Source organism: Megascapheus bottae, chromosome 2 (genome assembly GCF_031878675.1).
Source record: "Megascapheus bottae isolate mThoBot1 chromosome 2, mThoBot2.hap1, whole genome shotgun sequence".
Lineage (NCBI taxonomy): Eukaryota > Metazoa > Chordata > Mammalia > Rodentia > Geomyidae > Megascapheus > Megascapheus bottae.
This window is the reverse complement of record NC_143510.1, coordinates 25,796,268-25,820,894: the sequence shown is the minus strand read 5'-3', so window position 1 is coordinate 25,820,894 and position 24,627 is coordinate 25,796,268. Positions and strand designations below refer to the sequence as shown.

Sequence of the window (24,627 nt, the reverse complement as noted above, 5' to 3'; positions counted from 1 at the left end):
TTTTAGTTAGGCAGATGCTATCATTTGGGGGATATCTGAGAGTCCTTAAATTATCTGTGAAAAGGCATATCATGGTGAAATTTGCTGAGAAATTAAGAAAAATCTGCAAAGCATTAACTTGAGTAATTGTTGTATAAGGATATCTTTCATAGGAAAAATATCACACCTTTCCAGAAAGCACTGTTTACATTATCTTGGTCATGTAATTACCATTGTTGAAGGAAGGAGAATGGGAATCAATGCTAGGGTTTGATTTTTCTTGTAGAAATAAAAAAAAATTAAGCTAAAGGGTAACATGATTGAATGATTATAAGTAGTGAGTTTGTAACTGGGACACACTACTCAGAAAGATCAGATACTACATCAAATATGCAACATTTAAAATTGCATTGTGGCATAGATTTTTTTCATCAGCTTATTTTCAGCCTGAAAACTTCTATTATCCTTCACATGACTTTTTTTTTTTTTACCAATTTCAACCCATTTAAAATAGCTTCAGATGAAGTTATCTAAGTTTTCCAGTTCACAAAGGTATAGGCCTTTTCTGTTTCTCCATTTGGTTGTTTGGGGGTAAGAAGCAACTTGCTTCTTTTACTATTGGTACATCACTAAGGACTCCAAACTTACCACAGCCCTTGACTGAGGACTATGGGAAGGTCTTCAGTAAACCATGTTGCAGCCCTCTCCATTGACTAGTTTCAGTTTGTGGTCCTTAGCTGATTTGGAAAATCCAAGATGGCTTCACATATCTAAGTCACACCTTGGCTGGCTTGGCTACGAGGCTGGGCTCCTGTTTACCAAAACTGTGTAATATTGTCTTTTTTACATGGAAGTTTCATGTTAGACTTCTACTCTAACAGCTGGTTTCTTCCACAACATATGTTTCAGGAAAACAAGGTACAAGCTACGTGGTCCTTTGTGACTCTGGTGTCACAATAAGCTTTATTATCAATGATGCACTGATACTATGCAACAAAAAAATGAGTGGTGATGAAATAATACAGTCTGTGCCAGCTCACCATGGAGCAGAATCCAATGAGTAAAGCAAGGGGAAATGGCGGGATCTGTGTCTGACAGCTTGGCTTTGTAATTGTTCTGCAATACGGTAGGAATTCTGAGTGAAGTGATGTGGATCAATACAGCTGTCTTAAATGTCAGGACACTTTCTTGTTCTTACCTATAAAACAAGCTTAAATTCATTGATGATTCTTTTTGCTGCAGGCATGGAGCTTCCCTGTTACTTTGAAGAAACAAGAGAAAACTGATGAGGACAGTGGCCTGAGACATCTTAGAGCTTTTTCTTCACTAAACAGTGTGGGCTCAAAACAGCAATCAGATCAAAAACTAGCTTCATCACCAGGGCTCTCAAGACCAGCAATGTTCAAGACTATCAAGAACATCTCTGAGCAGGGCCCTCTGGGGCCTGTGCCAAGAGCAGCAATGTAAACACACGATCCACAGCTGCCATCTTTGTGGCCTCGGTCAGAAAGAAAACCAGACTCCTTTTGATTGCTTGTTTGCATCCAGACTCATGAAAAGATTTTGCAAGTCCTGATTGAATAGACGTGCTGTGGTTTCAGAGAGACCAATGATAATTCGAAACTAATTTACTGTGGAAATCTTGGTGACATTTAAAGTTTAAGGTGAGGGCTTTAGGGAGATTCACGGGCAGTATTCAGAGCATGCAAACAGGCACATCTACAGTGACTATTGTCCCATGAGCTACAACTAACCCCTTTTAGCCCATTTAAGCTATGACAACAAAATACCATTTGAATCAGACTATTGGTAAGTGATATAGACAGGTAGACAGACAGACAGACAGACAGACAGACAGACAGACAGACAGACAGACAGATAGGTATGTTTTTTTTCCTCCCTGTTCTGAATGAGAAATCCAAGATTCAAGTGCCAAAAGATTTGGTGTCTAGTAAGAGAACATCTCTCTCTGACCTTGACCTCACATGATGGGAGGTGTGAGGGGTCTTGGGCCTCTTTTGTAACAACTCTAATTCTGTTCTAGGGGCTTGTGCACATCGTCTAATCACCCTTCCCTCCTAAAAATCTTTTCTTCCCAATAATATCACCTAGTACTTCAACAAATAAATTGAGGAAAATAAATATTCAGAACATACAGTCCTCTCCTATGATGAGGTTCCCGTATCCAAAATTTGTCTAACATTACTGAAGCTGACTTTAATTTAGTATTGAGGAATAGCAATAGACATTTCAATAATGTAATTCTATGAATCACAATTTAAGTTTCGTTGCCACTTTGACCCATATTGTGTAGCATATATCATATAGATGCATTGTATATATTTGTTGTGTATATTTATCATGTATGCATATATTTATTTTGTCATATATATCTATTCTGTGTGTGTGTGTGTGTGTGTGTGTATGTGTGTGTGTTTGTTTATATTGTGCCAGTACTAGGGCTTGAACTTAAGGCATCACTCTCTAGCTTGAATTTTTTCACAGCTCTACCATTGAGCCATGTCTCCATTTCCTAAAATAGTTTGTAATTTAGTTACCTTGTCTAGGCAATGATTCATTTGTATCACTTAGGAAGACCGTAATCTTATAAATGTTCAAACCTTTCTAACATTATTATTAATAGACACAACAGGAGAGGATGAAAAAGAGACAAATTATTTGTCCTGTTTACATTCCTATTTCAAAAGTCTATTAACTAAACCTACCAAAGTATTTTCATAGCCTTTTGGGGATCTAAAACATATTGTATCGTCCAGTATTACGCCAGGGCCCTGCGTGAATGATTATTTTCATGGCAGATTCTATTGGCAATAATAACTGGCTTTAACAAATAATTAGCTTTTGTATCCAGAAATGTATCATACAACGGGACATTGGAAGGAAAAATTGCTCTATTTTCCCTGGTGTAAATATTAGTATTTCTGCACTATATAGCACACAAATCATTCATTTTATTATTCTTCCAAGAGAGTGAGGTATGATTATTGAAAAACTCGTCAGCTAAGGATCTACCTACTCAACTATTGATTCTACATTGAAACTATTTCCTAAATATTACAATGGAGAATTCTTCTAAAGAGCAATCCACTTTAGGTCCCATAGTAATCTCCATGATCCAGACTCTGCCCATCTTTCTATTCTTATTTCTTACATTTACTCTCCTACATTCCCTGCTTTGTGCTGTGGGGTTTCGAGCTAGACTAACCATACTCCGTTCCTGCCCACATTCTTGTTCCCACCTGAATCATTTGCTTCCACCCCAGACATCTCATTGGAGCTAATGAGTCTTCCTTTATCCTTCAGACAACTGGACTTGGTTTTATGCTCTTTAACTGTATGTCTCATCAGTACAAATATTTACTTGTAGAATTATTTGTATTATCCAACTTTCTCACAGTCCTTAAAGCTCCATGAAAAAGATGGATCTTGTCTAATTAGCTTATTACTATACACAAGGTATCTTCCGTGGTATTAGACACACGGGTAAGAAACTAAACAAAGATCTGTTGGAGGACAGGATTTTGTTGTGGTTGTTGTTTTAATATCCAAGAGTATAAAATTTTCTCTAGTTGGAAATTAATCAGCATCATGCTAGCTATATCTGATTTAGTAAAAATTGAACATGTTACAATGGAATAGCCATTAATCATATGGCATAAGACATCACACCCAACTTTGTCTCCCATGGTAAATACATATTTGTGTGCTGATTTAATTTGGGAAGGAGAGCATGAAGCCAGGATTCTAAGTATCCTTTCAAGTGACACACTGCAGGAATTAATTGTTTTACAAGTTGGTTATTTTTTAATATCTAAAACAAGGTAGAATTTAAGACTGAAATAGAAGAATCTGTTTATCCATACTCACTGATTCTCTGGACATTGCATTATCTCTGGAACACTAGGTGCAAAACTCTAAGAGAATTGGCATGAGAGGCTCAACTTGTGACTCGAGCTACTCATCATCATCAGTAGCTGGTGATCATGACTTGGAGCTAGTCTAGACAGAAAAACCCATGAGACACTTTTCTCTAATTAACCACCAACAAGCCTTGAGCGATATGGTTTAAGGGACAGAGTGCTAGCCTTGACTGAAAAAAACTAAAGGACAGCACCAAAGCCCTGAGTTCAAGCTCCCATACTGGGACACATGCTAAAAATAGCTAACAGAGGTGCTGGGAGTTTGGCCTAGAGGTAGAGTGCTTGCCTAGCATGCACGAAGACCCAGGTTTGATTCCTCGGTACCACATACATAGAAAAAGTTACAAGTGGTGTTGTGGCTTAAGTGGTGGAGCTCTAGCCTTGAGAAAGCCAAAGGACAGTGCTCAGGCCCTGAGTTCAAGCCCCAGGACTGGCAAAAAAAAATTAGCTAACAGAGAGAGACTCTGGAAAATAGCCATCTCTCAAGAAACTACCTATACACAAAATCATATGATTCCCGAAGCATCCTTGACAAGTAGTAAAACGTTGTCAACCAGTGATCTACCATTTTTGGTCGATCAGCCTCCTCACATTACAGCAGAATGCACAAAAACCTCCATTGAACTCACCCCCTCACACACATCCACACAAACATTTCCCATTGTCTTGAAATGCCTGTCACTGTCACTCTTTTCTCCCACCACAAAATGAGATTAACATCTACTAACCTTCAAGGAATATTTCTAATGAACAATGAATCAAAAGAGCTGAAAAATTGCATATACATGTAATAATAGAAATGTCTAAAATGATTAAGAAGGAAATCATTCCAGCTTCACAAATCTTTGCAGCTTTCCAACATCATAGAAAAGTTAGAAAAAAATCAAATACTTCACATTTCTCAGAAACTAGAAGAAAGGAATATAAATTTCAAAGAAATTTTAAAAAATGTCACCAGGAAAAAATGTAACTGAAAGGATTTAAAATAAAACTGAAACTTAACAACAAATCCTTTGTATGCCTTAGAAATGATAATGGTGATATCCAAAATAAAGAATGATAGAATTAGTACTTAAAGACTATGTATACCAAAAAAGGCATTAGAAGGAGAAAATAACAATATAGAGCCATAACTTAATTTCATATAGAATACCTATTAAAAGTAGACTTATGTAGCTGAGAGATGGTGATTCATGCCCATTCTCTTAGCAACTCAGGAGGCTGAGCTCTGAGGATTTCTATTCAAAATCAGCCAAGCAGAAAAAAAAAATTGAGATTCTTATCTCCAATTATCCAGAACAGAACTGGAATTGAAGACTTATCCAGACTAGGACAGCCAGCCAAGCAACAGCCAAGCAACAGCCAAGCAACAGTTCAAAGCTTTGATTTCAATTCTGAGTAATGGGAGGTGGGGAAATGTGTTAAAGACATTATAAGAAAATCAGTTTTATAACTCATCATGATAATGGTCAGTTTTAGAAAATTTGGAAGAAGTGGATACATTTCTATATGCATATAACTTATCCAAATTGAACTAAGAAGTTATGAACAAGTTTATAGCAAATCTATTACATGCAATCAGATTGAAACACTGAATAATCTCCCAACCTAGAAAAACCTGGGACCGGATGGATTCATTCACAACTTCTACAAGCACTTAGTTTGCATTTGATCTGCTGGTACTCTACTACTTGAGTGACACTTCAACCCCAGATTTATGCTAGTTATTTTGGGGGGTGGAGTCTCAAGAACTTTTTCTGCCCATGAAAGAGGAGCTATTACTCCATTAAATAAAACAATAGACTCTAAAGGACAACTATGCTAAAATAATTTAAGGCAAATTAGATAAAATAGATACATCCCTAGGAATATTAGAGGCAAGTTTTGAAGAGTCAGTTAACTAGCCATGGATGAACCCAGAGGATGTGTGAAATAAGTGAAATAAACCCATAATAAGACAAGTACTGTACCATTTACATGAAATATTTAAAATAAAGCCATGCAAGAATAAAGGAGAAAGATGGTTGCCAGGGGTTACAAGGAAGAGAATGAAAAATTCTTGTTTAATGGGTACAAAGTCTTAGTTTTAATCTAAGACATGGAGACACAAATACATTGTATCTAACAGACTGGTTTACAAGTTATTGCTTGCCTCTGAAGCAATAACTACAGATTCGACTTTAGCATACTTTCTTTGAGAGAAATTTTCATTTAATTATCCAAACTGCTATTTAATTGAAGTTGTTTCTTTGCATGGCAGAAGCTAAAAATTAAGCACAGCAATTGAAAGTGGCTGTTTTCTTCCTTTAATGAGGATTTATTTTTCTATAACCCATGGCTTAAAAAATCAATCATTCAAATTATTCTGAGAATATTGAATTTGAGGGGCAATTAGACGAAACCCTAAAAATATATGTTACACACTTAATAGAATAAACGGCAATTTACTAATCTTACAACAAAGATCTTATCCTAGATAGAGGAGAGAGGTATCAACTTTACATTAATACCTGTCCTTTCTGAACCTTATCGTACAAAAAGTTTCTTAGGTCTGATGAGGTTTTTTCCTTTGCCCTCCTTTCCGAAAGATTTTGTGTTTGATGTCAAGGCTGTTTATTAATTTATCATGTTTTACTGAAACTTAAACTTTCTCCACAGCGTAAGAAAACATCCAGAATCACAATATCGACTAGATGAAAAATTTTCGAGAAAACAAAATGCTGAACACTTAAAGAGGCAGAAAGAGACTGAAATCACCGGTGTACTTGCATGCCTTCCCAGGCCAGTTCCTCAAGACCTATGATGCACTTGAGAGCCCAGTTTCAAATGTGGATTTGGTTGTTTGGTTGTTTTGGGGAAAGGGGATTGGGTTTCTTTTCTTATTTTTTATTTGTAAATTCCAGACAGGTTATCTTGTTACCCCATCAAGGATTAACGATCAGCGGTGTTGTATCAGTGATCAGGAAGAAGGAACCTCCTTCACATTAAAATTGAGAAGTTAGCTGGGTTCTGGTGGCTCAAGCCTGTAATCCTAGCTACTCAGGAGGCTGAGATCTGAGGATCACAGCTCAAAGCCAGCACCAGCATGAAAATCCAGGAGACTCTTATCTCCAATTAACCACCAGAAAACTGGAAATGGTGCTGTGGCTCAAGTGGTAGAGTGCTAGCCTTGAGCTGAAGAGCTCAGGAACAGTGCCTAGGCCCACAGTTCAAGTCCCACGACATACAAAAATAGATAAAGTTGAGAAGAAGCCTTAGTCCCAGCACAGTAGTTCTCAGAGTCCGATAAGGAAGATGCACATATGTGTACGTAATAATCATAACAAAGGGTTGTGTGAGAGCACAAGGTGGAAGATACTGAAGATGATTGATTGAAGCAGCCAAAAAGGCATTGTCACAAAAGTAGTGATGGCTGATCATATTATAAAGATGAACAAAAATCTACCCAGTGTCCAGCAAAGAACATACTGGCATACTCCAGTGTGCAGTACAAAGCAGAATTGTTACCCAATGGGAAAATTCAACTTGAGAATATTAGTGGAAAACAGAAGTAAAGATTAGGCTTGCAGTGCATGGGTGTGCAGGCTTTACACATCTACCATCCCAGTCTGTACTGACTTAAGGATGATGATGTTCTACATACAGCCAGAGGGATTGCACAGGACATGGGTAAAAGCAGACTGTTAGTACATTGTAATATCATTTGCAACCAAGGTGTTCACTGTTTGGATTCTGGTTAAATAATCCATAGAATGCAATGGTGTGCACTTGCTTTAAAAATATTGTCTATTGCTACAAAATGAAAATGGGCCGTGGTTCAGGATATAATGATCAATAAGCAAAGCAAAACAAAGAAGGGTCTGGTTGCATGTATCTACTGTCTTTTGTGAAGTGTTTATAAATGATAGGTGCATTGCTAGGTGATGCCCTGCGAAGCATAAAATGATAGGAGCTTTTTAAAAATCAGACAGCTCCGAGGCTCATTTTATTTCCTCATTCCTTTTCTTTCATCTGTGAAAATGAATCAGAAAACACTAATTAGGGCCTTGGGAGGTGTGGATAGAGCAGTTGAAAAAAGAGTCATGGGCAATGTAGGTTTTTCCACAGTCTTACAGTCAACAAAACACTTCAGAAAAGAATAAGTAAATAAATGCCTTGCACCAGCCAACCGTCCTTGAGACTGGCCACATTTGACATTTATTTCTTCTGCACATATGAACCACTGCCTACATGGTGAATGAGGAAAGGGGCAAATATATGAGAACCATGTGTTCCCTGGAATATAGGCACATTGCCTTCTATATGGGAGTCTGATATCCAGGGAGCAAGTCGTTCTGTTCAACAGTAACCTGATATGAATGTTGGACTCAACAAATATTGCATGCTTTCTCATAGATGCTGCAGGATGCTGTTATTTGGTGACATGGTACAATTATGTCTGCCTTGGCTACTGTCATTTTGCATTTGTTGTTAGAAAACATCCTAATGGTTGATATAGTACATAACAGAAAGGATAAGGACTATTGTTTCAAATCACCATCATAGCCCTCAGCATTACCACTTTTAGACACTGGTTCTATCTACAATTAATCATGAATCTGGACATGTCTGTGGAGACAATCAGACTGAATTTAAAGTAGGAAGAGGGGCTGTGATGCAAGAGTCAGACCTGAGCACCCAGTATCCAGTAGCTATATCCAAATTTAATATACCAAATTCAGTGTTTAGAAGTCTATCTCCTTTGGAAAAATAGAAAAGAGAAAGATATGTCTATCTTCTTCTCTTCATCATATATTCTTATAATTCCTGTAAATAGAGTACTATAGGATTGTGGGTCAAAATAATTTAAAGACTTGAATGCCTTTGAGCTTAGTGAGCAGTTTAGAATATGAAGTCAGGCAATGTTGGCATCAACTGCCTCTGTCGTGCCCTGATCAAACTGTCCCTAGACTTGCCACGATCCCATTTCTGTCTATGCCACTTCATTGGCCAGTGTCACACAGAATTCATCTGCTTGTAGAAGTCTTAGATCAGTATCTATCACTCACTGCCAGGTATCCTGTTTGACTCATAAATATCACGTTTAGGCTTTGTGGCCTTTGCATCCTCAGGTATGGCTGTCCCTCTAGTTTGTCTGTCAGTGCCTCCCTCTTTCTAATGGATTTCTTATCAGAGATCTTAGTTAAGCCTCTGGAACAGTTTGTTCCAGATCTCACCTTGAAGAAGCACCTCATTTATCTCTTTGAGTTCTAGTTTTGTTTTACATGCCAGAGTGTAATCTACTCTTGGAAAGATTAGTGCCAAGATTTTCATTTCCTTCAGGCTACCCCCCACCCTCACAATCACCTATATAGACCTTATTTGGTCCATATTCAGTATGGTGGACCATAAAGAGACAGGAAAGCTCTTAACCTTTCATCTGAAAACTGGTCTTGCCCATCCTCCCACTGCACTTTAGGTTATTCATAAAGACACATTGCACACAATAAAGAAGCTGCTTGGTGGTTGCTTTGTGTGGTTCCTTCTGGGAAGCAGTCTCTGAGATAAAGATGGGCATGAAGGATATTGATTATGGGAATGCTTGGGATTCAAAATATGTGTAAGAGGAGGGAAGGAAGAAAGGAAGGAAGGAAGGAAGGAAGGACGGAAGGAAGGAAGGGAGGGAGGGAGGGAGGGAGGGAGGGAGGGAGGGAGGGAGGGAGGGAGGGAGGGAGGGAGGGAGGGAGGTAAATCTACACTGTGGCCTGTCCAACAAGGACCTGTATGACCCAGTGCAGAACTTGGCATGAATACTTCAAAGTTGCCCTAAGCTGGAATAAATCTTTACAGAACACATACTGGAGGAGAGATGCCCATCCTCAAGGAGGGTACACAACTGGGAGACATCTTTTGGAAATGCTATCAAAGCTGGAACTTTCTTTGCCGCAGAAGGGAAATCTAATTTGCAACAGAGTTCTAATATAGCGACCATTCAGAATTTTCTCTTCTCCCTATCTCCCCATTCTTGTTATTTCCTATCTCACTTATTCCTTCTATTTTGCCTCTATCGCCTTCATGATTGACAATTCTCCCTCCCACTACCCCACTACACACACACACACACACACACACACACACACACACACACACACACACCAACACTTTGGCAATCTGGTATTTTTTCAGTTTTTTCGCCAATTCAGCTATGCCATTACCTGGCCCTTTGCTTCCGTAAAATACCTTCATACCAAAAAGATATTGGGAAGTGAGTTCTGTGTTGTAAAAAACTTCAAAAAATTTCTTTACAATACCAAGGAACTTACAGGAGCCTTGTGCATTTTAGGCAAGCATACTACTTGAGCCATGTAATCATGGCTTTTATTTTGCCTTTATTTTTTTCTTTTTTTTTATTAAAGAATTTATCAACGTTGATTTTTACATCATATTTCAAATGACGTGTTTAACAAGAAGGGAATCTCTATATACAATCACTGGCACTTAGATTTTAGAACATAATTAAAATTAGGCTGAGGGTTTGTATATATTAGATACATATTAATCTATCTAATAAAGCATTTTGTCTATAAAGTCATACATTTTTATGTCTATATAGTTGTGTTTATATTTCCAATACCATGTCCATAGCATTGGGTATGCAAATATTGAGTCTTCGCTCTTATACTGTTTGGATCTAATAACCACATATTAAGGATACCATGTGCCTTTTGTTCCTTTGATCTTGCTTTTATTTTTTGAGATAGGATCTTCCTAATTTGCCTAAACTGGCCTGAGCTCACATTTCTTCTTCATCTGCTTTTCAAGTAGACGAGACTACAAACCACCATGGCCAACTCTAACTCAAAATCCTTTTTTTTCCCGATGGTCCTGGGGCTTCAACTCAAGGCCCTGAACCTCTTTGTGCTCAAGGCTAGTGCTCTACCACTTGAGCCACAATGCCACTTCCAGCTTTTTCTGAGTGGTTTAGTGGATATAACAGTCTCACTGACTTTTCTGCCCAGACTGGCTTTGAACCACAAACATCAGATATCAACCTCGTGAGTAGCTAGGAATACAGGTGTGAGCCACCAGCACTCAGCTCTAACTCAAATTCTTTTTTTTTCATATTTTTTATTGTAATTAATAGAATGGTTACATTATATTCACCAGATAGAAGGTGCATTACTTCACATACATTGATACCCTTTCTCATGACATGGTCCCCATTTCCCTCTCTCCACCCCTGTCCCTCATCTTGTTTTCCTCCCTTCCCTATCCGACTTCAAATAACCAAATATGCATATATACAATATATCAGATAACCAGGTGAGGTACTGTAACAATATAGATAACTAAGGGACAGCAAAAGAGATGAGAGATTACATAGTACATTAAGAACAACAATCATTCATTATATGGCTTTTGTTTCTATATCCTGGAGGTCCTTTCATTTAGCATCATACTATATGGCCTTATGTATCTAGGTTTTGCTTTATTGTAAATCTCTGCTAGGAGAGCCAAAGGTTTCTACTGATTATGACAAATGAGGGACATCATTGAGCCTATGTTCCTTGGAGTCTGGCTTACTTCACTTAATATGATTTTTTCTAAGTCTTTCCATTTCCTTACAAATGAGGTGATGTTGTTCTTTCTGACAGCAGCATAGAATTCCATTGTGTATAAATGCCATATCTTGTTTATCCACTCATCTACTGAGGGGCATCTGGGTTGGTTCCGTATCTTCACTATGGTAAATAGTGCTGCAATGAACATCGTTGTGCTAGTGGATTTAGTCTGTCCTTGTTTCTGGACAATTGAGTAAATGCCAAGTAGTGGAATTGCTGGGTCATAGGGGAGTTCTATGTCTAACTCAAATTCTTAAAGTAAAATACTTCCTCCAAGCCAGGTACTGATGCTCATGCCTATCACAATTCTAACTATCAGAAGGCTGTGCTCCAAGGATCTTAGTTCAAAGCTGGTCTTAGCAAAGAAATCTTGGAGGGAGAAAGAAAATTGGAGGGAGATTCTTCCCTCCAATTCACCATCAAAAACTTGGAACTAGAAGCATAGCTCAAACAGTAGGGTGCCCACCATGAGAAAGAAGAAGGGAAAAATGCCAAGCAAAAGTATAAGGCTCTCAGTTCAAATTTAATTACTAACACACAAGAAAAAATACTTCCCCCATAGATGGCAATTGTTTAGTTACTGAAAAAACAGAGTAGTACTTATTTTAGTTTATTGAGTGATTAGAGTAAGAAAGGAAGGTAAAGGCCACTTACACTTAACTTCCAGTACTCCAAAAATATCAAAACTTAAGCAAAAGTTATCAATACCAAAATATATATCACCAAAAACTTGAAAGAGAAGTTACAGAGGCATGCCTTTCAACACCAATACAGATTTTGACATTGTAGCAAGTAGAATCATCTACAACAGTGATGTGTCTTTGTGGTCTTAGGTATCAGGGGAGATACTATAGAAAAGGGAGGGAGGTTATGCAAGGAGGTTTCCAGAGTTGACCTCTGCATTAAATGAGTTGTTCATTTTTTATTTGTTCAAGATCTAAGTTAAAGATGATTCAATAAATGTTTGTGAACAGCAAATATGTGTCAGTTTGCCAGCTAGAAAATGGTGGGACTGAGTTTTCAATCTGGTCTCGGTCCCTTGACATTCTCAGGCTGTTGGCAGAGCCTCTTTGTCTTGGGGGGCTGTAAGAGCTTGTATTTGTTCCTTAACTGTGTAACACTTCTAAAAGCTTATTTTCATCTTTCAGGTTTTCAACCACTGCTTAGGAACGCCCATGACTCGTGGGGGAAAAGAAGGAATTTCTTTACTGTGGGGCACATCACATTAGGAAAGTGGGCCGACCTGCCTGTCGCCTCATTGGGAGGTTTGGCTGTGGTGTAAAATAAGGCTACCTCGAACCCTGAGATTGGCCCCGCTGCCCTCTCTGACCGCACCTACCTCCCCTTGCCCTGCCCACCTGTATGCTGATAGACTCCTGCATCCCTACTTTAGCTCCTTGTACTTTCCCAATAAACGAGTCTGCTGTGACAGTCTCCCTGGCGAGTCTGTGTCTTCCCTCTGGAGAGGGAGGGCTGGGTAAAGGCAACCAGTCGGCCCTAACCTTTCTCGGTCTCGTCTTAGTCGGGGTGTGTTCTCCTTGCCCCTCCTGCGGGTCAGGAGGCAAGAAGCACTAAAAACCCTGACACTTTACTGTACTAGTCTCTGCATCTCTTCTGTTCAGAGGTGACTTTTATGACTTGGCTTTTCTGTTTCAGTATTTTGCAATATTTTGTTCAGTTAGGTCTTCTTAGTTGAGAGGTATTTATGATAATGTGTCCTACTTCACAAAAAAAAAAACCATGGGAGAGAAATTTATGTCATCTGTCTTATCCAGGATTACCTCATACTTTGTTTTGCAAGTTACTCAACAAACATAAATTAGACCCTTCCTGAGCTACAGGCCCTATTCCAAGAGAGATTGCAAAGACACTGCATTGGAACTAATAAAGTGAAAATGGGAATTGCATCATTTTTCACAGACTTAAATTAGATAATGGATGTAGTAGACAGAGCAAAGTGCTTGGAACTTAGTAGCATGAACTGTATTTTAGTCTCTGTGCCTTCCAATAAGTTATCCTTCTGGGAGAAAAAGGAGAGAAAACTGGACTCCTCTTTAATAAAAATCTCTATACTAGCACAACATGGAGGAAAAAAAGAGTAAAAAAAAGCAGAATATATTTCTAATCAAGCAGCTCCTGGAGTTCATAAATGATCAAAGCAATGACACACATCCCAGTTTTACTACTGATAAATGATCTGGCTAGGAGCCTGGGAAATTCCTTTCCTTACCATCCTTCATTCCTGCAGAAATCACAGAAGGCCAAACTATCCCTGGTTTCACTAAGTGCAAAACCATTTAGGGATGACACATTAAGAAATTGAGGGGGCGCCGATCTTCCAGGGCAGACCTGTAAGCAGGAGACTCTGAAATAGCAGTACTCTGCCTTGCCTTTATTAGACCACAACCTTCAGGCCTCCCTCACCAGAACTTCCTTGGCCTGTAGCTTCTTAGAAGCTGGAGGGATCCCTGGGCACCTTGGTTTAGTGTTTTAAAAAATAACTGTGTGAAGCTGTAGTCTGCAGGCACATGAACTCTAGGGTTACAGGGCTAGATGTGGGGAGGTCTTTCCTGGCTACCTGTGTGGTCTGCTGCAAGTCTAGGTGTGGGAACACTGCTGGGGCTTTCTCTCTCATTGAACCTATTATGTGGCCCCAGAGAACATATGTCATACAGAGCAGAGATGTTTGAGGCTAAAAATACATGACCAGGTTTTCAAAATAGCAGTTACAAAGCTTTTTCCCAGCAATCCAAATCAAATGTCTGACTCATTTGCAGAAGGAGGAAACATGGGGCTGTTATTGTTCATCAGACCCTTGTTCATGCACAAAAATCCAGGTCTTTATATCTTAGATTGCTGAGACCTGAAATACACCACTAACACAGCAATGCTGTGAGGACACCCTGAGACGTAACCCACCCTGCATTCAAAGCAGTTAGCCAAAATTACATGCCTCAGATATGCTAGACAGATACCACATTTGCATTCTCATCCTCTTCTGGTCTCCTTTCTGCTGGCATCCATTTATTCACCACACCCCAGAGTCAAACAGACACAATTTTGGTCTGCTGCTCCTGCAGAGAAAAATGCCCATGAAGCCAAAATAGAAAAAAAAAAAAAGAAGGCTCAAGCTCTTTTCACCCCTCACAATTTTTCAATGCTATTTCAAGTGACATACTGCTGCGTGGAAGAGAGCTATTTGAGATGTGGAATGTCACTTGTCATAGTCCACACAAGAGGCAAGAGAATGGACAGTGGTGAAGATGTCTGACATCCCAAGATTATAGCTGAGGAAGGGTAGATCTGGGTTAGGGAAAGATTAGTGAAGTGAGCACCAAGAGGATAGAACTGGGCCCACCATCCCTGACAGCAAGATCCCTGTGCTTCCCTAGGCATTATTACAATTTTAGCATGGAACCCTCCAACAGAAGATTGTTGGATGAAATTTAATGAATGCTAGTGAGTGTTAGTATCTGGGAAGTAAGTCGATTTTGATATCTAAAGCAAGTGTCTTAAAAGAGATACTATTGACAGATAGATCTCCAGTGCATTATAGAATGCTTAGCAGTGCCCCTGGCTTACATTCATTTGTGACAACCAAATAATGATCTCACATACTGACCAATGTCCCTTGGGACATGAAGTTATCTTAAGTTGAGAAACACAGGCTTAGAGGAACACGGGACATTTTGAGAAATCCAGCAGGCCTAGAATGGTAATACTAATAGTAATAATAGAGAAGCTCTAGAAAAGACTTGAAAAATAGAGCTATCTAAATTTTATTTAATTGAAAGTGACCTAACGCAAAGAACCCAGAACAATGAAAATCAATTTATTAGAAAAGTTCCTTAAAAGTCCCACACAGAGGGACTTCAGTCATAGGGTTCTAGGAACTCGATAATAGTGATCAGACTCAGTTTCTCACCACTAACTCACTCCTGTCCTAAGGGACAGCTCCTCCTTATGGTAACAAAATGCCCATCACTGGGTATTTACCTCCCCACCAGCTCAGAAACCAATCCAGACAGGAAGAGAGAGAAAGAGAAATAATAAAAACAATTATCAACAGTTGAATCCCTTGGAAATGACAGGACATGTGTCCACCCCTGACTCAGTAGAAAAATTAAGGAATGGCCCGCTATGGAAAGTGAAATGATCAGATCTAATGGATCTGCACGCTTAGACCAACTCTGCTCCAAGTACCTCAGGTAATATTGGGATGCACAATGGTATAAAAACTCATGATGACACTATTAATTGGGGTAGTAATACACACTAGCCAGGAAAAGCAATACAAGTTAGTAGCATGAGCCTAGGAAAGCTAGGGTGCTTCCTAGATTGGGGTCCTGTCTTAGTATAAGTGTAGAACAGCACCTCCCCATGTGGGACACATTCATTACTATTGTCTCTGAAACTTTCTTTCCCACGTCTGTATTTATTATACATGAAGAAGTTTATGCATGCAAACAGCAACATTTAATCTTTCCCCCTGCCTGGCCTTATTTGCATACCTTGGCTCTGATTCTGCCCTTACTAAAAATCTCTTCTGGTAAACTCAGGCTTGAAACAGCTCCTTAAAGCTTGATGACAGGCATTTTCTACTTTCTGCTGCTCAGACATGGGCCTATGTGTCACAGAGTTCATTCTGCTAAATGCCACAGCCAGGTGGAGAACAGGACTAGGAGACCTGTAATATCTTGTCCTGGTGGTAGGAGGAAGAGGTCTTGTCCTCCTTGGAATAATGAGTAGCCTATGTCCAGACAGTTTGTTTCTCTAAGAACTCTAACTGCTCACATGAGTCCCAGAGGCCCTGTTTTATGATACATGAGTCCACCAGCTGCCTGGTTATAAACTTTCAGCCTTTGAAGCTCACGGTGGGATAAAACATAGGCAATTCATGTGGAAATAAGGTGAGTTTGGTCAACTCTCATAAATACAAGGCTGTTTTCTGAGTGAAAATTCCTTGAGGACAACAATTAGTGTTTGTTTATCTAGAGCCAGAACAATCTGAAGTAAAGGTTTCTGATCAAAGAGCTCTGACTGTGCTGGAGAAATCAATCACTCCTATAAGATCCAAAAGAGAGATTTCAAATATATTCATTCTAAAACGATAATTAAGGCCATTCATTTTTATATATATATATATATATATATATATATATATATGACAGTCCACGGGTTCCAACAATAGTCCCTCTTTTTCTCATTTGAAATCTCAACTTTGACTGTGCTAATTTTCGTGTCTGGTACTCTTCCATTGTACCAGCTTGCTGACCTGACCCTGTTTGGAATATCAAATATAGCCTGATATCCATCTTCACTGTTCTAAAGCACTGAATAGCACTGTGCTGTGAAGATTTCAAATCTTTGTAATCTCACAACCCTGATTTAAATCTTACTTCTGCCTCCTACAGATGGTGACCTGTCTGTACATTTCTCATTTCTTTTTTATCTCTAAAATGTAGGTGAGTCTCTTAGACAATGTTGTGCTAACATTTACCAGGGGTTTATGCAATAATTGGAACAGAAGAAAAACTCTCCATGTGAAGACTATTTCATTATCTCAGAATCTTCCCTTGTCATTTGAAAACGTCTTGGGACTCTGGTGCTTACAACAAAATGCTGGCTTCCTGCTTTATATGTGAAGCCAGGGAAGACTAGCACGTCTCTCTTCACTTCTGCAGCCTATTCCAACATGACATGATTGAGACAGTGCAGTATCATTTTCTGACCAAGCCAAGTGAGTATCTCTGAGGAAAACATTACAGAGAGACAGTGGCTTAGAATTGTATACCAAGTGTGGTTTGAGCTGTTTAATTAACAGTGAGTTACACATGTGTATATATGCACATATAGTGCAGTACTATAATGTACAGAGTAATACAAAATGCATAGCATTTATGCACATATATACTTTGGATACATATGTACACACACATACACACACACACACACACACACACACACACACACACTTAAAGCAACCTTCCAAGGACAACCTTCATCAGGAATTGAGCTCTATTTAATATAAAACATCCCTGTCTATTGAAAAACAATATATTCATCTAGACCTCTTCACACTTTGCCTTTTTTTGCTTTATTACTCCCTAAGTCATGAAGCTAAGAACATATCATTTTCCCACACACAAAATAGACAAAATTAACTCACAAGCATATCCTCAGTAAGAGAGACCTAGGCAAGGCTGAGTCTTTGGAAGCTGTTTTCATATTTCCTTTATGTATACAAAGAATGGTTAGCATCTGATATAACGTGAATTGTTTTCATGAGCAGTCTTTCTCATTGTTTCTATGTTTATTCAACTCTAAGCTCAGTCCTCAGGGATGAATTCTCTGGCACATACCTTGTCTCATGAGACTTCTCAACAATCCATTTCTCCAGTAAGAATATAAGGCTTTTCCCTTAAACATTTCCTATAAATTTTTCTCTATACAAAGAATTAAGGAGACATAAAGCCTTCACTGGATCGCAGCAGAAATCAGCTGATGTAATAAGTGCATGAGCTATAAGCCACGCAGCATAAAACCAGTGCGTCTAATCAGAAACGGTACCTCGTGGGCCCTTCAATCATGGCTCCAAAGCTAACAGCCACAGTTGGATAAATGTGGGGAGCACGATCTCAGTCTCAGTGTTCAAGCAGACTTGACCCTACAGGCAAAATATTTCACCCCTAGTTGAAGAGCCGGCTGAGGAAATAGGGGAGCATGTTCTCAGGGATTCCATTGCTAAATGAATTGGAAAGGACATCACACAGGGAGCAAAGGGTTGATTACATACTTCTTCAATCATCGAGGTCTGAGTTTCAAGGTTGTCACAAATGATTCTTCATATGTAGAAGGGATTTATGACCATTGCATTCATGATTTCTACGGAAGAAGTCTGACAGGCATAGGAGAGGGGGACTGGGCTGTGAAATAATATCACTTTGTCCCTTATCAATCATTCTTGCCCACCTTTTGACTTTACACCACAGCTGTCTTTGATGTGGCAGAAGTTGTGTTCATGTTTTCTTAAGGAATAAGCCTTTTTTGTTTTGTTTTAAAATAGTAATTTGTTACAGTATACTTGGTAAGAGCTGAATTGATGGAGGAATTGGGACAGGATAATTTTTTTAGATATTTGGGAATCCATATGGAATTAGAAATATTAAAAAAAAAACTCCTGAAGCTAACAACACAAAGTCTTTACTTCACTTCTATCAGGATTTTTTAAAATAAAATTGTATACATGTCATAGAATCTCAAATAATCTGTAATTTTGTCAGCATGCTTAATTGACATGTAGCCTTCATCAGAACTTGAGAGCAGGTTACCATGAGATCTGTAGAAAGTAAGATCTTGTTTTACACAAGAGAAGTAAGGAGGATTCATTTGCACTCAGTAAGGATTGGAAGTGAATTTAGTATCAATATACAATTTCCAAACTAACTTGGATTATGCTCTAGAGCCTCCATGTGAGCACCAGACAGGTAAAAAAATTGACTTTAGCCTTTTGAGACCCTTAAAGCAGAAAATCCAGGCAAGCCTTACTGGACTTCTGATTTCTGGAACTGTGGAATAGTAAACGAGTGTTGTGTTAAGTGGTTGCACTTGTACTCACGTGTTGCTTAATATTAGAAAACTAAAATGCATTCTTAAATCAATAGGATCAAAAATGATAATAATAATCCTCCTGCAATAGCAATGAGCTTAAGCCCAATTCAGATGCCCTATAATTAAAGAGGAAGAAGAAGAGGAGAGGGGAAGCGTGAAAGGCTGTGGTCTCCTGCATGTTTGGTCCCTGACTGGAGCAAGACAGAACCCCATTCTAGCTTCCAGTTAGATGCAGCCATTTATGAGCTCAGTTTATACTATAGTTTACACTATAGATCCTAAGAAGTAAATTATACTTTAATCCACTATGTTTTGATTTTGTTTGTAATGTAACATAGATAATAGAAATCAGGCATCCTTTTCACTTGGTTCACAGTTTGGATGTTTCCACATATGACATGTGTTATCTCTTACCTCATAGTAACCTCAAAACACTGATCCTGTGTATTTCTCCTCAGATTACAGAGACAGAATCTGAGTTTCACATAGTCGAAACAAGCCATGTCTGTTTACCCACCCATGTTTATGTTTCTTCTACTTCCTGCCTTTGAAGGATGAAACAAAACTCAAACTTATGCTTCTCACAAAATCATTTCCCTACTGGTATCCTAGAGAGATACCAGTGCAGACACTGATACTGGCTCAGCTTCCCACCATTTGGAAAGGGAAGTGGCACTGTTATAAGACCTAGGTAGACTCGTGCCCCAAAACACTCTGACCTTGCCAGGAAAGCAGTAGGGGCAAGATGCCCTACAGGGAAGTAAGGATCCACCTACTACTCACCATATGTCAAGTGGTGACAGGTCAGCCTTTGTCGAAGAGGTAAGCATTCTCAAAAGTGTCATCTGGCAGCATATGGCCATGGGGACAGAGAAAAATAGTCACTAACATGTCAAATGTTAAATATCAGTCACTAAAAATATATGTTGTTTATATATTGCTTATGACAGCTTTTAATTTCAGGAGACAAGAGGTCTTTTATTTCCCCCTGAGACAGCTTTGTGAAGCTACAAGTCATACTTAACAAACGTGAATAAAAATGCAGTCCCAGAGTATTATCTTTGTGCTTACAGAAACATCAAGATACCCTTCAACATCAGCTCATTGTGAGTTTTTTTTGGGGGGGGCAGTTGTTTGTTTTTTTGTTTGTCAGAGGTGGGACTTGAACTCTGGGTCTGGGTGCTGTCCCAGAGCTCTTCATCTCAAAGCTAGTGCTCTACCACTTAAGCCACAGTGCCACTTCTGGTTTTCTGATGGTATAGCCTGTCATTGACTAAAACATCACTATTTGGTGCCTAACTGTATGTACTTCACAGCACTATCTTTCTAATTTGTTTAAATTAAATGTCGATTGTTGACAATGTGCTCCATTAAACATGCTATTTTGAATTCAATAAATACATGAGATACTTAGATTAATTGGATGCATATCTGAATACTTATTTAATCAAGATTTCATTTATTTTGAACTTTGCTAATTTAATCAAAGGTAAAAAATAGTAGACTAAACTGCTGTAAAAGAGAAATGCATATTTTTCTCAGATATCACCTGTTTCATGGCTGATATCCTTATATTACGAGCAGAGCAAATTTATGTATTAAAAGTTTTACACCACATGCAGTTTTCAGAAATGAAGACCTAAAGATACCAGGAAAATTATGTATTTTTAGGTTGTCTGATAAAAGACATAGACAGTTGTAGTAAAACATGACCAGACAAAAAGAGTGATTGAATGGAAATAAACTAGGCAAACTCTAGCAAGGTCTGTTTATAAAGATTCTTTCTACATCTCTGTACAATATCCATTTTCTGACCATGGGACAGGATACCTGTCATGTGAGGAGATAAAAGAAGATAAACGGGGAAGGAATTCTACCTTTTACTCACTTTGAGGGAGGAAGGAAATGAAGTGAAAGTCAGAGAGACTTTCTTTCTGTGACTTTCCCAACCTCCTTCAACTCAGATATATATGGCATCAGATATACATGTATGGCATCTCTATTTGAAGTGCCACATTTACAAGCTTCAATACTATATATACCTGGAGGCCTTACTGGAGATATCAAGTAGACAAAAGAAATGATATCAGAATGCATGGATTTGATAGATGTGGGTGGAGTGCCCTGACTGAAAATATAGAAAAAAAGTTAGAAATCAGGTGCAGGTGATTGGTGTAACCATAGCTACTCAAGAAGCTGAGATATGCAGGATTTCTGTTCAAAGCCAGCTCAGTCAGAAAAGTCTTCAAGAATCCCATTTTAAAAAACTAACAGCAAAACACAGTACTGGAGGGCATGGTTCGGGCACTAAATTACCAACTGTGGCAAGCAAGCTGATTAAACTTGAGGCTATGAGTTCAAACTACAGTACTTCTGTGGGATGGGGAAAGTAGAAAAATACACAAAAATAGTAAATACAGATGGTTGTTTTATCTATGGAAAAGCATAAGATAGGTCTGTTTAGTTTAGTTCAACTTTGAGACCTGCACTTCTGGTGAAGTGCACCTTGAAGATTCATTTTTAGGTTTTGAACCTTTCTAGGGAGCAACTACAATGATAAAGAGAGGTTTTCTTAATAGACTTTATATGTACCTCCCATGCTCATGTTAATATGTGTGTGTATGTATATATATATATATGTTATATACATAGTAATATATACATGTTTTGTTTTTTGGTCGGTTGTAGGGCTTGAACTCTGGGCCTGGGCTCTTGTTAATGTGTGTGTGTGTGTGTGTGTGTGTGTGTGTGTGTGTGTGTGTACTAATATATACATTTGTTTGGTTTTGGGTCAGTTGTGGGGCTTGAATCTGGGCCTGGGTTCTTTTCCCTGAGCTCTTCAGCGCAAGGTTAGTGCTCTACCACTTTGAACCACACAGCTACTTCCAGTTTTCTGGTGGGCAATTGGCAAGAGTCTCTTGGCCTTTCCAGCCCTGGCAGCCTTTGAACTGTAATTCTCAGATCCCAGCCTCCTGAATAACGAGCATTACAGGCAGGAGCCATGGGCACCCAGCATCATGTTAATATTTCACTCTCTCACCAAACCCAGCACTGAAGAAAGAGGTCCTAGGCCTCCCTTGTGAAGCAGTCTGAGGAGCAGAGCCCTCCTCTCCCCCACCCCCACTGCCCCAAAAGTGGGGTTCAGTGAGGACCTCCCTGGGGGAAACAAAGAACTGATGGAGCTGGTGTTTGGGTACTGTGGAGAACTTACAGCTGTGGCAGAGACCAAGGGCTGCAAAATTAGTGACAGCTAATGATTGAACTAAGCAACATAAAAGATGGATCGATTATGAAAACTCCAGAGGAAAATAACTGGGGATACAAAAAAGGAAATGCAATCATATTGTACAACTTGGCTCATCCGGGAGTAATATCTCCACAGATACCATCAGGAAAACATAATACTGATTTAACACATGATAATGTAGCTATCCTCTGTGGGAAAAAGGTGAGCAAGGAAACACTGTGAGAAAAACAGGAAATGTGCTTTTGACCTGGGTGAGGGAAAGCAGGCAATTAAAACCAGATTTCTTCTTGGCAGAAAATTAAAGCATAGCAGAAAATTAAAGCATATCAAGGAGTTGATAACAGCCAGATTTAGAGATAAGATTGGGAGAGTTTGGAGGCATCGCCTTTTCATTATTAGATTTGCAACGTCATCTTATTTTTAAAATATGCACATGTAGTATTCTAAGAAGATGCCAAATTAAAGAGGAGTTCCCCTCTGACTTCGTTGAGATTTAGTTCTAACCAGAACATAATGGCTAGTAATGTCAGCTATGAAATATAGTCATATATAAATTATATCTGTTAGAGTATTATGCTAATCATTTGCTCCATAAAAGCCTGGTCATGAGACCTCTTTCTCCCAGGAACTGGGCTCTGTCAAAGTTAATATAAAGGAAGCATACAACTTTTTAGAGTGGATACCACTGGGTACTAATGGCCCAGGCCTTGAATCCTAGCTTCTCAGGAGGCTGAGATCTGAACACCATGTGTTGAAGCCAGGCCAACAGAAAAGTCCATGAGATTCTTATCTCCAGTTAATCAGCAAGAAGCTAGAAGTGGAGCTGTGGTTCAAGTGCTAGATGCACCAGTCTTGAGTGAAAATGCTAAGGTAAAGTGCCCAGGCAATTTAATGTGTTAGAGCCCCAGTATCAGCACACACACACACACACACACACACACACACACACACACACAGAGAGAGAGAGAGAGAGAGAGAGAGAATAAATGCAGTTAATAACAAAATTAAATGAACAAAAAATGATTTATTAGCACTTAATATTTAAAAATTGGCAGCATTTTTGCTTATTTTCCCAGAATAGCACCTTCAGTTATTTCTCATTCTTTATAATTTTACTTCAAGTGCATATCCTCAAAAAGGACTCTCTCCCTGAGGTTTTGTTCTATTTTGCTTACAACCTTTTGGAGTATAGATGAAACTTCCCTCACCAGGAAGGACAAGCCAGGTATTTGAGCACATATAGGCTGCTAAGGTATGCTTATCATATTTCCTGGTACTCTACCAACGCCTAGAGAGTAAAAGAAAGAACATGATGAGCTTGCTTTTGCTTTTCTCTTTTGTGACCACTTTATTAAAAGACAAGGAATGCTTCTTTCAGTAAAAACTAGACCCCAACTGATGACAGTTGGTAAGGCAGGTCATGTCTGATCCTATGCTTGCTATTCTATCATGAAACCAATGGCAAGAAATTTATGCATGCAAATTGGAGAAGCTTAATGGGTTACATAGATAAAAAAATTGAAAACACACTTTAGAGTATGGAAAGGAGGGTTGTACAAAGAGAAAAATAATCTTCCACCTAGAGAATAGATTGTTTGTTCCCAAGCATCTAGTCTCTTGTCCTACCTCCTGGTCTATAGCAGGATTTAATTGAACTAAAACAATCATGGAAATCACAGCTGCTTTGTCAAAAGCAATTTTCCAGGTAAACTAATCAGATGTTTCCTTTTGTAGGAATTAGATTCATCTAGAAATAATTCCATGCTGGGAGGGAAAGCAAGCTACCCACAAAAGTCCTCATGTCAGAGGAAACACTCACCATCCAGAAAAAGATTAAGACCCATCTCAGAAAAAAAAAGACTAGCCACTCATGCATGTTTCCTAGATTTCATTTCAACTTTTGGAAAAGTTCTGATACTGTGATGATCAATGCAGAGGCCAGAATTTATCTCTCCTCAGTTTTGCTGAATCAGGAAGCAAATAAGTATGGCTCTCTCTTTTTACATAATACCTTGTTTTCTCTTATTGTGGGCAAACATGGGGACCCAAAGTCAAGCCTTCAGGCTTGGAGTACATTATGCACAGTACTCAACAACTTTGCTCCCAAGCTGGAAGATACGACAACCTCTTTGTCATACAGTGTCCAAGAGGGTCCACAAATCTCACAGGAAAACCAGTGTCCAAAGCTCCCTTGCTTTGATTTGCCTTGCCTCTGGACTTTCGACAATGGGAGTCAGTCAGTCCGCTT

General features: G+C 38.9%; 2 long non-coding RNA genes across 2 annotated transcripts in view; one reads left to right on the top strand and one right to left on the bottom strand.

Moving 5' to 3' along the window:
* Positions 1-23,654, bottom strand: part of LOC150066592 (uncharacterized) — a 67,740-nt gene extending 44,086 nt beyond the window's left edge. The window contains exons 1-2 of the long non-coding RNA XR_016539201.1: positions 23,558-23,654; positions 19,916-19,977 (exon numbers count right to left, since the gene is read on the bottom strand). This is a non-coding gene — a long non-coding RNA (uncharacterized LOC150066592). The remainder of the gene's footprint in view (positions 1-19,915; positions 19,978-23,557) is intronic.
* LOC150066593 (uncharacterized) lies at positions 1,040-12,745 on the top strand. The gene is made up of 3 exons (XR_016539200.1): positions 1,040-1,105; positions 1,222-1,643; positions 12,670-12,745. It is a non-coding gene; the product is annotated as an uncharacterized LOC150066593 (long non-coding RNA).
* Positions 23,655-24,627: the final 973 nt, after the last annotated feature.